Source organism: Canis lupus, chromosome 5 (assembly GCF_011100685.1).
Source record: "Canis lupus familiaris isolate Mischka breed German Shepherd chromosome 5, alternate assembly UU_Cfam_GSD_1.0, whole genome shotgun sequence".
NCBI classification, from domain to species: domain Eukaryota; kingdom Metazoa; phylum Chordata; class Mammalia; order Carnivora; family Canidae; genus Canis; species Canis lupus.
In genome coordinates, this window is record NC_049226.1 from 36,549,125 (window position 1) to 36,565,574 (window position 16,450).

Consider the following 16,450-nt stretch of genomic DNA (forward strand, 5'->3'; position numbering starts at 1 on the left):
TCCAAGCTTTCAGAGAGAGAATCTGATTTATTCAGCTAATAACTCTTATCTCCATTTGAGTATAGCTTGGCACATGGGCACTATTATAAATTGCTGGCCAGTTGGGTCAGTGACTTCTCTGATCTATTTGGGGACGGGCAGATGAGGAAGAGATTCAGGTGACATTTGGAAAACAATATTAAAAGGCAATATAAATCACCCCGAACTCTGTTATTCCATCATACACAGTTTATGTTTTTGCAATTTTTCCTTTTACCCATTTTTCGAAGATATGCGCATTTATACTTGCATGTGTATGTGTGTGCATGTGCAATTATAAATTTTTACAATGTGATCACATCCCACTTCTTTTTTTTTTTTAGCCAAATGTTATATACTGAACATTTTCTTACACATTTAGCTCTTTCCAAAATCTGATTTGTAAGGGTGTACCATAGTTCATTTTATGGGCATACCAATACTTGATTTCACCATCCTGGTGTTACTGAGCACCTTATGGTATCTGCAATGGGAAGAGGGACTCTTTTTCAGTGTCACATAAAGACAAAGTTTCTTTCTTTCTTTTCTTTTCTTTTCTCTTTCTTTCTTTCTTTCTTTCTTTCTTTCTTTGCTTTATGGCGGATGCAGTGACAGGCAGGAAGGCCGGAAGGGAAGAAGAAGGCATGCAAGGAAGTACTGCGGCAGGAAGGCAGGAAGGGAGGACGGCAGGCAGGTGTAAATTAAGTGAAGGAATTAAGTACGCCTTTATTACATTCATTCTTTTCCTTCCATCATTCCTTTCCTTCCGTTTCTTCCTTCAAGGCCCTTCATTTCCTGCCTTCCTTCCTTCCTTCCCTTCCTCCTTTTTCCTTCCTCCTTCCTTCCCTTCCTTCCTTTCCGTCCTTCCGTCCTCCTTTTTCTTTTTCTTTCTTTCTTTCTTTCTTTCTTTCTTTCTTTCTTTCTTTCTTTCTTTCTTTCTTTCTTTCTTCTTTCTTTTTATTTATTCATGAGAAGCACAGAGAGAGAGAGGCAGAGACACAGGCAGAGGGAGAAGCAGGCTCCCTGTGGGAAGCCCGATATGAGATCGATTCCAGGACCCTGGGATCATGATCTGAGCCAAAGGTAGACACTTAACTTCTGAGCCACCCAACCATCGCAAAGACAAAGTTTCTCATCATTGGAGGGTGTGAGTAGTTGCTAGGAGGCCAAAAAATGGCTCATATCTACTACAGGCTCTTCAGGTACATAATTTCATTTGATGAAAATAAGGATATTTGCATTCTCTTTGTCTTTTATTCTTTCTTTTTTCAAAGTTATTTTTTAGACCATATGGAATTTCTTTTGATATATGACATAAGGAAAGACTTTAACTTTTATAGTTTTCCCCAAAAATGTAATCCTTTGTCCCAGAGCCATTTGTCTGCTAGTCCTTCTTTCTCAACTGATTTGGAATATCATACAATTGATTTCCTTGATTCTCAGATGCAATCGATTGTGAGATTCACCTCTTATTTAAAACCAGAGCAATCTGGAATTCTTGAGTCACATCCTGATATCAGAAATATTACAGTCAAGAAAGAGTGTACCAAATTGTACTCTCTACTTAGCTGTTTCTGGGCTTTCTATTCTCTGGCACTGACCTATTTTGGAGCATATTACTATTTCAATAGCTATGAGTTAAAATTTGTTTGGCGTCTAGAATATTTATAATTTTTTAATATTTTAATTTACTTAAGTACAATTACAAATCATGTTTGTTTTGCCCAGTCTTGTCCATTTGTGATTCTATGTGATCTTCCAAATGAATTCCCTCCAATACTATTCTTCAAAGAATTGCATGAAATTTGCAGTTAGCATTGCCATAAATTTGGAAGAACTTGTATGTTGACACTATTAAATACTTTGATAACTTGATTTTTTATACTACTTATTATTAATTCTAATAGATGTTCAGCTGGTTCTCTTTAGTTTTCCACACATGCACTGATTTCATATTGAATATATTATTAATGTTGTGTCTGAGCTTAATGGAAATCTTTCTGGTATTTTATTATTCTGTGTGATATTGTCTATCGGTCCAAGATAGGTCATATTGTCATTTTAAGTAAATATCCCACTTTTTCCAGAAGTTTGAAACAGCATGAAATGTTGAAAAATAGTTTAATGCTCATTTAAATCTATCAAGGACATTATATATATTTTTTCCTCTTTTTTTAACTTACTAGATTTTAAACACTTAGCCATACTTTAATTTTGTTATAAACTCTATCTTGCCTTTGTGTATTATGTTGGTCAGTGTTTACCATTTTGCATCTATATTCATAAGGCAGATTTCATCTATGATTTTCTTGATTGTTCCTTTTCTTTTTTCATCCTTTTAGATCATCTCTGGTGTAGAGGGTTGAATCATTCAGACACCATATTTTATGTGGTGATATATTATTTTCTGTGATAGACGCCACTGTGTATTTATTTATTTGTCTGCCTGTTTATTCTCATTTATCCCTACCTTCTACTCACCTTCTGTTCTCTCCCTCTCTTCCCCATAAACAAATATTGTGAGACTTTAAAAGTATATTTATTCGACTGGCTCCCTTGAAAATGGATATTGCCATCATGCAATATGTATTGTTAATTTATTTTGTAATGGATCTCATGCTCTTTTTTACTTTTCATTTTTTATAATTTTTAAATTAAATTTTATTTTTTTCTTAGCACCACAAACTTTTTTTTTTTTTTTTTTTTTTTTTTTTTTTTTTTTTTTTTTAGTTTTTTAAATTAAGCCCTCTATGCTCAGGACCCATCTACATCTCTGTGTTTCTGACAGCTGCTCAGCACTTCTCTGTGTCATGCAGGGAACTTCTTTGACTATAAATTTGTAACATGGGCATGCCCATCCCATCAAGTAAATATTGCGGCATACCATATTTTATTTTGTAATATTTTGGAACAAAGTCCTTGCTCCTTGAACGTTTACAGAGTTTGAAAGTTCATTTCATCCGTAAAATTATTTGCATCTGGTGCCACTTGGAGACTAGTTATTAAACACACACACACACACACACACACATCCTCTTTCATCTTTACTGGTTTGTTGAAGTTTTTTGTCCTCTTATTAGGAAGTTTTTAATAGAAATTTAATAGAAAAAAATTTTAGAAATTCAATAGAATTTTTTGAGAAAATGATTACTTTTCAAATTTAATAGCATATAGTTATTAATAATACACATTCTAAATAATCTTTTTCACAATTTTGATATCATTGATTTTTATGTTTTTTTTTAAAATTTAATTTATTTATTCATGTGAGACACAGAGAGAGAGGCAGAGACATAGGCAGAGAGAGAAGCAGGCTCCCTGTGAGGAGCCCGATGCAAGACTCGAACCCAGGACCCTGAGATCACGCCTTGAGCCAAAGGCAGACACTCAAGCACTAAGTCACCCAGGTACTGCTGATTTTTATGTTCTTTTTTTTTTTTTTTTAAATATTTTATTTATTTATTTAGGATAGTCACAGAGAGAGAGAGAGAGAGAGGCAGAGACACAGGCAGAGGGAGAAGCAGGCTCCATGCACCGGGAGCCTGACGTGGGATTCGATCCTGGGTCTCCAGGATCGCGCCCTGGGCCAAAGGCAGGCGCCAAACCGCTGCGCCACCCAGGGATCCCGATTTTTATGTTCTTGATGCTTCATAATTGTGTTGTTGCTCTTGATTTTTTAAAAAATTTGTTTTTTTCTGATATAGAAATGATATATGCCTCTTGAACAAGTGGGCTTGGATGATTTTCTTTTTGGGCAATTAGCCTTGTCCAGAACTGGTTCTATGCTGATTTTTAAAAAAGTTACAAGGTTCTCTACTGATCCGTTTACAGGCTTTTTAGTTTTCTAAATATATTTTTAAAAGTCTTTTTATATTTGTCTCTCTCTTCCTCTCACATGTTTTAGATTTATTTTCTTGGGCTCTTTCAACTTCCTGAATTGGATAGTTCACATTCTTTTCTGTTTAATTATGAAATCGCAATGTTACTAGTTTTTCTTAGTATTTCTTTGGTCACAGCCCCTATATTTTACGATTCTGTTCTTACTGTTACAATTTTAAAAATCATCTATACCTGTAGTTTTGGTTTCTTTCTTTGTCTCAAGAGTTATTTAAGAGAGTCTAATATGTCTAGTGTTTTAAAAAAATTCTTCTGTTACAAATTTCTGGGTTTATTATCTCCTGATTACAGAGTGTGAGAATGCCGTCTGCATTGTTTCTACTTTTTGAAAACTATCAGGATTTTCTGTATGGCCTACTATATAATTAATTTTTGTTAATGTCATAAGGCTTTTGAAAAGAATATGTATTTACTGAATCTATTTGAAGCTCCATGTATACCTATTAAATCAATCATATAAAAACATCTTGTTTAAAGTTTTCATTTAAACTCTTGGGGCACCTGGGTGACTCAGTCAGTTAGGTATCTGGCTCGGGTCATGGTCCCAGGATCCTGGGATCGAGCCCTGCATTGGGCTCCCTGCTCAGTGGTGAGCCTGCTTCTCACTCTTCTCTGCCCCTCCCCTTTGCTTGTACTCTCTCCCTCTCAAATAGATAAATAAAATCTTAACATAAAATAAAATAAAATAAAATAAAATAAAATAAATTCCAATTAGTTAACATATAGTGGCATATTAGTTTCCGATGTAGAAAACATCTTTTTATACTTCGTTTTTCCACATTTGTGACTATGTGTGTTTGGTCTATCTGAGGTGGTGACCAAGTCTGGAGATATTGTATTGGTGACTCCCTTTATAACGGTGGTTTTGTCTTTCTCCTTGCATTTCCAACAGCATTTTTCTCTGTTTTCATCATTGGACTCAGTGAAGTGTCTTTCAATACTTCTTTAGTTGTGTTCTGTTAGATGCTGCAAAGGGCAGGTATGTTACACTGGAGTTTTGCTTCTTCCTTTATTTAATTAGTCAGTATATATTCACTGAAGACGCCTTCCATAGGTCCCCATTGAACACTGAGTAGGTATTTATTGAGAATTGTTTTAAATTATGTGTGCCTCTCCCTGTGAGGAGATAGTCCTTCCCACCTCAAAGAGATCACTTTGTGTTACTTGACTTGCTTTGGCTAATGGAATGTGATCAGAAGCACCATGTGCCATATCTGAGCACCATGCTTTCAATGCCGTTATTTATTTATTTATTTATTTATTTATTTATTTATTTATTTTTAATTTATTTTTTATTGGTGTTCAATTTACTAACATACAGAATAACCCCCAGTGCCCGTCACCCATTCACTCCCACCCCCCGCCCTCCTCCCCTTCTACCACCCCTAGTTCGTTTCCCAGAGTTAGCAGTCTTTACGTTCTGTCTCCCTTTCTGATATTTCCCACACATTTCTTCTCCCTTCCCTTCTATTCCCTTTCACTATTATTTATATTCCCCAAATGAATGAGAACATATAATGTTTGTCCTTCTCCGACTGGCTTACTTCACTCAGCATAATACCCTCCAGTTCCATCCACGTTGAAGCAAATGGTGGGTATTTGTCATTTCTAATAGCTGAGTAATATTCCATTGTATACATGAACCACATCTTCTTTATCCATTCATCTTTCGTTGGACACCGAGGCTCCTTCCACAGTTTGGCTATCGTGGCCATTGCTGCTATAAACATCGGGGTGCAGGTGTCCCGGCGTTTCATTGCATTTGTATCTTTGAACTCGGCCATAGTAACTTCTTGCAAGATACATCCACGAAGGCAAAAGAAACAAAAGCAAAAATGAACTATTGGGACTTCATCAAGGTAAGAAGCTTTTGCACAGCAAAGGATACAGTCAACAAAACTCAAAGACAACCTACAGAATGGGAGAAGATATTTGCAAATGACATATCAGATAAAGGGCTAGTTTCCAAGATCTATAAAGAACTTATTAAACTCAACATCAATGCTGTTATTTAGACCTCATTGCTTTATTTTCTGTTGTAACAAAATCACATCCAGATAAGGGGCTACTCCTCATCCCAAGTTCCTGGAGGGAGTCAACATGGATCACCACAACCAAACTGTCAAGAATGTGTCATGTGGGGGCACCTGGGTGGCTCAGTGGTTGAGCATCTGCCTTTGATTCAGGGCATGATCCCGGTGTCCTGGGATTAAGTCCTGCACCGGGCTCCCTGCAGGGAGCCTGCTTCTCCCTCTGCCTATGTCTCTGCCTCTCTGTCTCTCTCTGTGTCTGTCATGAATAAAAATAAAATCTTAAAAACAAAACAAAAAATAATCATGTGAATGGGCAAAAAACCTTTGTTGGGGCCTTTGAGATTTTGGCATTGTTCGTGAATTCAGCATAATTTAGTGACAAATATGTACGTGTCCCATTTTATCCATTTGAGGATCTAATTAAGATCCCAAAGAGACATGGCCCCTTGTCTTGTGACACTTAGGGGAGGTGGAGAGTACTGTTAAGCCACTGATTACATAGGTTTCAGTAATAGCTGATAGTTTTCTTCATATAGAATCTCTATACTTTTTGTTATGCAAAACATTTTGCATTTTTTGTCACTGTGAATATAAGTCTTTTCATTATGTTATGCAATACACATGGCTGGATTGTGGGAAATCTACAGATTTTTGTGTCTATATATATTACCTGAGCACTTTATTAGGCTCTTATATTTATTTATTTTTAAGGTTTTATTCATTTATTTGACAGAGAGAGAGAGATCACAAGCAGGGGGAGTAGGAGAGGGAGAGGGAAAAGTAGGCTTCCACTGAGCAGGGAGCTGGACACAGGGCTTGATCCCAAGACCCTGAGATCATGACCTGAGCCTAAAGCAGATGCTTAACCGATTGAGCTACCCAGGCACCCAAGACTCTTACATTTTAATAGCTAAGTATTCATTATATTTCCTATGCATATGATCATATTTCTTTTTTTACAGATTTTATTTATTCATGAGAGACACAGAGAGCCAGAGAGCCACCCAGGTGTCTCTATGACCATATTTCTAATAATAGTTTTGTTCCCTTGTAATGATTATAATGAATTTCCATCATATACCTCATTTAATTGGCCAGGTTTCCATTAAAATGTGAAATCATAATGGTGAGAGCAAACATTCTTGCCTTTCTTCTGATTCTGATAGGAAAGTGTCCAGTGTTTGACTCTTAGGGTCTGACTTATTGAGACAAATTATCTTTGCCATGTTGAGAAGAGCATTTCCTGTCTCTACTTTTCTTTGAGTTTTTATTCTGAAGATGTGCTGCATTCTAATAAGTGCCTATTTGCTGCCTGCTGAAATGATTGCACATCTATATTTGATGTACTTTGTTAATTGCTTTCCTGATATTAAAATACTTCAGCATTCTGGAGCTCCTGGGTGGCTCAGTTGGTTAAGCATCTGGGTCTTGATCTCAGTTCAGGTCTTGATCTCAGAGTTGTGAGTTCAAGCCTCGAGTTGGGCTCCATGCTGGGTGTGGAGCCTACTTAAAAAAAAAAGATTTCGGCATTCCTTAATAACCCAAGTTGATTCTGATGGAGGATTTTTTTAATATACAGTTTCATTCAATTGGTTGCTACTTTATTTAGCATCTTGAAGTTTGTTTCATAATGGGTTTGGTTTATAGCTCTTTTTTGTTGGTACTATCTTTGTGAGATTTTAGTATCAAGCTGATCCTTACTTGCAGTGACCATTTAAATTTTTATTTTTACTATTTAGGCATAGTTTATATTGCATGAGGATTATCTGTTCCTTGAAAATTTCAACTGACTTGATAACAAAACTGTCTGTGTGAACATCTCTTCAGGAGGTGATGCTTTAGTAATTTCCGCAGTTTCTTTGGTGGGTTTGTTTTCCAGATCAGGTTTTGTGCTCCTGGAGTCCCTTCTGCAGTGGTTCCTCCAGACCCGGATTTGGTTCAGATTTGAGTCCATCCCTTGATGGAGGCTTCCATCTCCTGATCAGAGTATGTCTTTAGCCAAATTCTGCCTCTAGAATCTTAGAATTTGCCTGGAGTCCCAGAGGGCTGAGAGTTCACTCAGTTGTACATCTGCTTTTGCTTTTGCACATCAATATGCATTCTCATGTGTGCTAGGATTTAAGTTGAGACTTTTGCTTTCACCATAACATGCATCAGTGTGGGAGGCAGACCTGGAGCCTCAGGGACTCCCAGCCATTGGAACTTGCTGGTATTCACTGTGAAGGACCTGGAAATTGTGAGCAGCCTGATTGGTTCCGGTTGGTATTGCCTCAGAATTCCTCTCGCTGTATGTGAATGGCATTGGGAGAGGGGTACTCTGGTTGCCTCAAAAGGGGGTTCCTCATGCAATGAAGAGAGAGCTGCCATTGTCACGAGTCTTGAGTACCCGAGTATATTCATTTCCTTGGATTGCCATCCAAAGTACCACAAACTCGGCGGCATGAACAACAGATAGTTATCGTCTCAAGGTTCTGGAGGCTAGACATCTGAAGTCAAGGTATTGGCAGGACTGACTCCATTTGAGGGCTGCAGAGGAGGCTGTGTTCCAGGCCTCTCTCCCAGCTTTTGGTTGTTTTGCTGGCGATCTTTGGCTCAGAGCTGGATCACTTCATAACTTAATCTTCACATGACATTTCCCTGTGTCTCTTCACTTCATTTTCCTTCTGCGCATGTCCATCTGTGTCCAAATTTCTCCTTTTATAAGGACACCAGTCGTATTGGATTTGGGCCCATCCTAATGACTTCATGTGAACTTGATAATCTCTGTAGGCCCTCTGCTTCCAAGTAAGGGCACATTCTGAGGTACTAGGGCCTGGGATTGCGACATATTCTTTTTTGGGGGTGGGGGACACCATTCAACCCATCACACTGAGTAAGACTGCCAGTAGAAGGTCAGAAGGGCATCCTCACCATCATTTGGATCCATGACACTTTGTGTCATGCGGCAAATTTGAGTGGGTACTCCACCAGCTGTCTTTCTGAGTCCACTCCATCAGTCTTCTTAGCAGCCCTGTCTCTGTGCTGGGAGAGAAAAGAACAAGTCGAGGATGCAGGGCATCCTCTATGCAGTCTGCCAAGGGGGAGTTTCTGTGGGGTTAGAGCTTCTCTGTACACTTCTGGTGTCATACCGATGGTCCCCGTGTTTCCTCTTCAAGGATCCCCAGCTGTCTTGATTGCTCACAACTCTATTATCTTCTGAAGGCTCACAGCTTATAAAATAGCTGTCATGTCCAAAGCTGTACAATAAAGAACCCTACCCGACTCGCACATTTTGCCTCCTCTCTTGCTAAGCTAAATAATGTGACATTTCGAATTTGAGATTTTCAAGTGTAGCTTACATTTTTGGCTTTTACTAATTTTATCAAGGTCTCTTGCTGGGATGCTTGTCAGTTTCCAAAGGGCTCTGATATGATCTCATCTTATTCTTGCAATGAGTTGCTTTTCTACTCATTTTTCATGGCGATAACTCACAGAAGTTACTGGAGGCACAGGGGTGACTTGGCCAATGCCACACAGATAGCAGTAGAGCCAGCACTGTGATTCTCAGCCCGGCTCCTTTCCATTAGGTCATTCTGCTCTCCTGCTACCTCACCGTCAGGCCAAGTCTCGGCTCTCACTCAAGAGCTCGAAACACCACCACCTCCTCCCTGGAGCCCTCTCGGGTTAAATAGGTGGGAATAACCAACAGCTTTTCATTATATTACTCATCTGCATAGATCAGGGGCTGGCAAACAGCTAACTCCACAACCTGCTTTTTTGTAGTCTAAGAATGGTTTTTACATTTTTAAAGGGTTGTCAAAAAAAACCCCAAAAAACAACAAAAAAAAAACAAAAAAGGAGGAAGAAGTGGAAGGAGATGGGACAGAGACCCTGTGTGGTCCACACAGTCTCAACTGTTGGCCTGAACCTTTACAGAAAAAGTTCACCAGCTCCTGGTCTAAATAACAGGATCTCCTTGTACCCACTTTTAAAATTTATTTACCCTCCATCTGTATTTATGACACCAATTTTGGTCAACTATTTGTTACATTTGAACATTCAAAGCTCCTGCTTGCTGTCCCTCTTACTTTTCTACTCCCTTCTATCAGGCACTGATAGAAAGTGTGATGTGCAACGAACCACCTCTCAAAATTTATTTGCAAAGAGCGTGCATCAGTTAATACTGTAGACCCAATGACTACTATTACAGTCAGAACTCTTGCAGCTCAAGGGAGGAGAATTCTTGGGGACTGGACAGTGAGCCCATGAGGATGGAGAATATGTGCTTGTTTATGGTTGTCCTCAGCCTGAATTAGCTTGGAAATGCTAATTGGGTTGGAAATGGGACTTTTGGTAGAGACTTGAAGAACAGGTAAAAATGGAAAAAACAGAGGAGTGGAGATTGCACTCTGGGTAGGTAGACTGATATAATAAGAAATAACCCAGTATTTAAAGCAAAGATACAGATGTAGTGAAACAAAGGGGCACCTGCACCTCAGTGTTCATAGCAGCAATGTCCACAACAGCCAAACTGGAAGGAGTCACGATGTCTTTCAACAGATGAATGGATAAAGATGTGGTGTGTGTGTGTGTGTGTGTGTGTGTATACACACACACACACGTATATAATATTACTCAGCTATCTGAAAGGATGAATACCAACTGTTTACATCGATGTGGATAGAACTGGAGGGTATTATGCTGAGTGAAATAAGTCAATCGGAGAAAGACAATTATCATATGGCTTCACTCATATGTAGAATATAAGAGAGCATAGGACCATAAGGAAAGGAGGGGAAACTGAATGGAGAAAAATCCGAGAGGAAGACAAACCATAAGAAACTCTTAACTCTGGGGAACAAACAGAGGGTTGCTGGAGTGGAGGTGGCTGGGGGGATGGGATAACTGGGTGACAGGCATGAAGGAGGGCATGTGATGTGATGAGCACCGGGCATTATATGCAACTGACAAATTACTGGAAACTACATCTGAAACTAATGATGTATACTATATGTTGGCTAATTGAATTTAAATTAAAAGAAATAGCTCAGCATGTGTCTTCTTTATAGTACTTATTATCAGTGAAATGAATAGTTGATAATCTTAATTTAAAAATTTTTTGATAATCTTAATTTAAAAACATTTTAAGTAATTTTAAAAAAACTTTTAGGTTCACAGTAAAACTAAGCAGGAGGTATAGAGATTTCTCATATACCCCCAAAGCCCCCCTCCACGTGCATCACCTCCCTGTTACCAGCATGCCCATCAGACGGATACCTTTCTTACAACTGATAAACCTATATTGATATATCATCATCCAGAGTCCACATTTTACATTAGGGTTCACTCTTGGGGTTGTACATTTCATGGGTTTAGACAAATGTTTCTACTATTATCATACAAAGTGTCTTTAATTTTTTATAACAGTAAGCACTTGACTACAGGGACTTTCACCCCTTAGTGCAGGGACTTTGGCTTGTCCCCTGCATGTCCTCACTGTTTAGCACAGTGCCTGCAGTATAACGGGGACTTGATTCCTGTTTGTTGAAAGGAATGATGGTCTGGAAGACTATGAAAGGGTATGAGAGTGGGCCGTCATCTTCAAGTCCAAGCTAAGTACCTGGACATTTATTCTGTCTCTCATTCAGAAGTCCATCAACTATAGTCTGTGGGCCAAATGTCTTTGGTTGCCTTCCAGCCCAATTGCAGAGTAGAGCAGTAAGAGAGATGGTGAAATCCATCCCCCTATCTAGATGGGTTGCCAGCATGAGCTTTGGTGGTGGAGAAAGGCATGGGGGAAATGTACTTGCTTTCACGAAGGCAGTGCTGGGTTTCTAGGGGTTGGGAAGGCTGGCATGACAAATTTGTCAAGGCCTCAAGTGCAGGTGTGTCCCCAGCCCAGGGACTTCCCAGGGCAACCCTGTCTTGGCCAAGAATTCTCAAGGTCACATTCAGAGAGGCATTCCATTCTCAAGAAACATCATGAGCTTTGCTCACGTCTACATAGCTCCCTCACATTCTGTGCATTGGCTGCTTTTACAATTTTCTGAGAGATATCTAGCAAATAATTTCCTCGGGGATTCCCCAGCCTTCTTTATTGCTCATAACTCTCTTATCTCTGAAGGTTAGCAGTTTATAAAATGGATACTTTGGCCAAAGTTGCATAACAAAGAATTACATCTGCCTCCTAGCTTGTCTCTGTCTTCTCTGGCTAGTTGAGGAATATGGCGTTTAGGAATTTTGAATCTTCGCATTTAGGGACGTTTTGGCTTTTTCCAGTTTTATCAGTGAATGATCACACAGGCAGCTTCTCAGGGGCTTTTCTGATTATTCATTAATGCACCGTTTAAACTGAGAATTCTAGGCCATAAGGTGCAATTCCAAAGATGCTTCAAAAAGTAGTTTCCAGAGAAAGTAGGTTAGACCCAGGGAGGTTACAGGCTGGTGTGTGTGATGTTTTGTATGACTATCCCTGCTCAGCTGTGCCTGATTCTCTAGAAACATTCCTTATTTATGTTCTTCTTACTTTATTTTCATTATATGGTGTTCTTCTTTAGACATATTAATAACTCTTGGGACTCCCATATTGCTCAGTTGTAATCTTGTTATGTTTTTATGTTCCAGCATAGTTTAAGATGATTTCAGGGCCTTTGGTGAAAAACAGGGTCATAATATTTGGGGTAAAATGTATGAGTGTGTGTATTACTCAATAGGCCAAGTGTTTGAGAGTGCAATTTCATGGGACGGCATCTACGGTCTCATGAAGGGGTATAAGCCCCTGGAAAGCTTACTCTTTCTACTGATAATACAAAGAATTTTCATATCTGGAGCCCCATCCTCCCTCGTTCTGCCCCCCTCACTTCACTAGGACTGTATATGTATGGATTACATAATAATCATCCCCAAATATGGGCCTTCTAAAATTTGAATATTTATCCCAATGGGACTTTTTTTGTACAATTGAAGATTCTAATTTGAATGGAGGTGGGTAACCAGGTATTTTAACTGGGAAGGATCTGGGATGTACATGCTACTGGGGAGGGAAGTTATCTCCTTTTATTTGTCTTCCAGGGTCCCCATCCCTCTGACCCCAGTGGAGCTGCTGCTAGTGGAGCCACCTTGACTCATTTACATAGAGCTTGAGGATTCCCTCTGGGAATACAGACAGGTAATCCACTGAGTTTTAGGGATAGAAAGATACTTGGCAGACTGAACTGGGCCCAGAAGCAACCAAAATTTAGGGGAGAGAACCCACCTGAGCATCTGAAAAGGAACTAACCACAAAGCAATAGGGATCTAAGTAAAGACTTAGCAGCAAAAGTATACTAACTGTCAATTCTGGGAAAATCCATACCCAATGCCACAAACCCCCATCCTCAGCCATCCTGATGGCAAAATGAAATAAATTCCAAAGCATAAAGTTAGATTATTTTATTTATGCATTTTTTTACACCTCTGATTAGTATTGTGCATACTTCAACCAGGCCATACATGGTGTGTGTGTGCGCGCGCGTGTGTGTGTGTGTGTGTGTGATGTAATATACTGTATCATTCTATTTTATGTTAAAAACAGAAAATGGAGATATGTTACTGGGATTTAGAATAGCAAATATATATTTGGTCTTCGTCCCTGCCCCTGCCACACAACTCCTAAAACCCTGGGAATTGCTTAGGTGATGAGTGATAAAGGGGTCTTTTGTTACGTTAATGAGGCCACTTTTGGACAGCCCCCAGGTCACCCAACGATGAGGGCTGTTTGCCAGGGAAGCCAACCAAGTGATTAAAAGGTTGGAACTTTCATTCCCCTCCTCCTGAACCTCTGGTCAATGATTTAATCAATCGTACCTATGTCATGAAGCTTTGTTAAAAAACCCAAAAGAGGGGCAGCCCAGGTGTCTCAGCGGTTTAGCACCGCCTTCAACCCAGGGCCTGGTCCTGGAGACCCTGGATAGAGTCCCACGTCAGGCTCCCTGCGTGAGCCTGCTTCTCCCTCTGTCTGTGTCTCTGCCTCTCTGCCTCTTTCTCTCTCCCTCATGAATAAATAAATAAAATCTTAAAAAAAAAAAAAAAGGATAGGGTATAGAAAACCTCCAGGCTGGTGAACACATGGAGGTTTGGGGACAGTGGTGCACCCAAAGAGGCTGTGGAACTCCACGCCCTTTCCCTATACCTGCTCTCTGTGATCCTTTTTATCACAAACCGGTGATGCAGGGAGAAAAGGAGTTTCTTAAGTTCTGAATCAGCAATCAGTCAAATCCAAGCAGGAAGTTGTGGGAACCTCTGATTTAAGCTGATCAGACAATATTTAGGTTAACTCAGAGCAAAGATTGAGTTCCCTGCCAGCCAAATAGAGGGGGCACTGTGATTCAGGTGGGTAAACAAAATGAGAAGATCTCACTTCTCACAAGTTGATAAACTCAGGGATGTTTGGGTGACAAGAGGATTTTGAGTGGTTACCAGGGAAACAAAGGATGGACCAGAGTAAAGGTTTCTGCAGGTGGGAAAGAGGATGGCACAGTGTAAGACACAGAGGGAACCCAGCCACAGGGTTGTTCCAACAAGCGCCACCATGACGATATGACTGGAGCTCATAATTCTACAGGGTAAAGGAATAAGCATTAAACAAAGTATCTTCTTTTTCAAGCAACTAGCATTTTCTGCACCCTTGGGACACAGTAGAGCATTTATGTTTGAAAAAAGTGACATGCGCATAAGATACAGTCCTACTGGCATGGCCCATTGTCCATGTGACTTCTGTATGGTGTCTTTAATGTAAAACAGAATAATGTAGTTGGTTACATGAACATACAAAGTGTCGCCAGGCCAAAGTGTGCACCATTCTGTTCAGTTGTACAACAGGAGCAACCTAAATTTCTATATACTTGGGAATAAAGCTCATTTTTCTGGTTCCCTTTCTTCCTCATGGGCTGGAAAAGAAGCTCCCTATTTTTTTTTTTCATGTTTACCTCACATGCTTGCCTTCATTAGCCTTCCACAATAAGGTAATCTAAATGAAAATATCAATATATGTATGTCATATTTTTTCTGTACCCATATAATTCAAAACTGATTACATATATACCAAACCACACACACACATATATTGGGGGTTAGACTTTTAAAAATTGGTATACTAAAAAAAAAAAAATTGGTATACTATTATGCACACTTTTTTGCATCTTGATTTTTTTTCCCGCTAGTTATACCTTATGGAAGCCCCTCCAAGTCAAGGGGATCACTCTAATTTATGATTTGCATTGGTTGTGTGAATACACCAGCACGTAGATGTAGTGATGGTGTACGTGACCATTTTTCTTTTGAGCTGCATTCACTTTGTTTCTAGTTTTGTCCCTTAAACATTGCTATGGTAAACATTTCTGTACGTATCATCTTACAAAGTAATGAATCAAAGTAGTTTCCTGATTGGGTAGGGGAAAGGAATAGGGGGTAGTCCAGATATGGATTCTGATGAATCTCTAAGAATATCACTTAACTTGATTTAATTAAATGGAATCTAAAATAAGCCAGAATTTAGGGTTCCCCATTCCTGTGTCCATCCATTTTCATCGGCTGAGTGATACCATTAGCAAATTGCTCATTCCTTTGTTCCTTTATTTTGCCAGTCTATCCATCTCTCCTCACCCATTCATCCATCCTTCCCTCCACCATCCAAGCATTAGTTGAACATGTATTATGTACCTAACACCACTTTTAGGAACAATAGATGATACAAAAAATATATATATGTGAAGGGGCCTATAATATAGGGCAAGAATATGTAATATATGTGTAGGAAAAACTGTTCAGCAGTAGTGGACTTAGCGTGTAACCAAAACATCATCAAGAAAACAAGATAAAAATGAAACAACACAGAAAGACAAAACCAAAACACCCAATATTTAAAATCCAGTGTATTTCCCCTAGAAATAAGAATTTTTGGCTTCTCTCCAAAAACAATGGGAAGGTTTGCTCAAGCTGTGTCCACATGCCAGTGCCACCAAACACAACTTGGCTAAAGCAGGGTGGCGGTTGCCCACTTCAGACAGGAAGTTCACTCCCATTCAGCATGGTCCCCACGGTTCCCTGCTGTCACCCTCCCAGATGAGCTGTCAGTGGCCAATTATCATTGTGCCAGCATGCTTGTTGTTGTTGTTGTTGTTGTTTCTTTTGGTGGAGAAATACACCACCTGCATCTGTGTTGAAACTGGGAATGCCAAAGATGGCCTGAGTGAGCTGAATGTTTCAGGAAAACAGCAGAGATCACACAGAGTGAGATAAAGTGAGGAGTCATCCTGGGTGCTTCCTACACAAACAGAAGCTCACTTGCTTAGAGCTGAGAAGTGCACCTGGGATCTGCAACTTCCAGGCTGTGGCCAGGTGGCAGCCTGTCCCTTCCCCACTTCTGCGACCCTCTGTCACTGCCAGTTACACACAGCATGTCATCAAGTTGCACCAGAGGAGAACGCGTTAAGACTCAGCTCTAAGGAAGGGGGAGGAAGGGGAAGGGAAAAAAAGAAAAGAAA

At 39.6% G+C, this 16,450-nt stretch overlaps 1 long non-coding RNA gene across 1 annotated transcript in view; it reads left to right on the plus strand.

Annotated features, from left to right (window-relative positions):
- Window positions 1-16,450, plus strand: part of LOC111095895 — a 119,575-nt gene that overhangs the window by 59,705 nt on the left and 43,420 nt on the right. The window contains exon 7 of the long non-coding RNA XR_005359518.1: window positions 12,999-13,095. This is a non-coding gene — a long non-coding RNA (uncharacterized LOC111095895). The remainder of the gene's footprint in view (window positions 1-12,998; window positions 13,096-16,450) is intronic.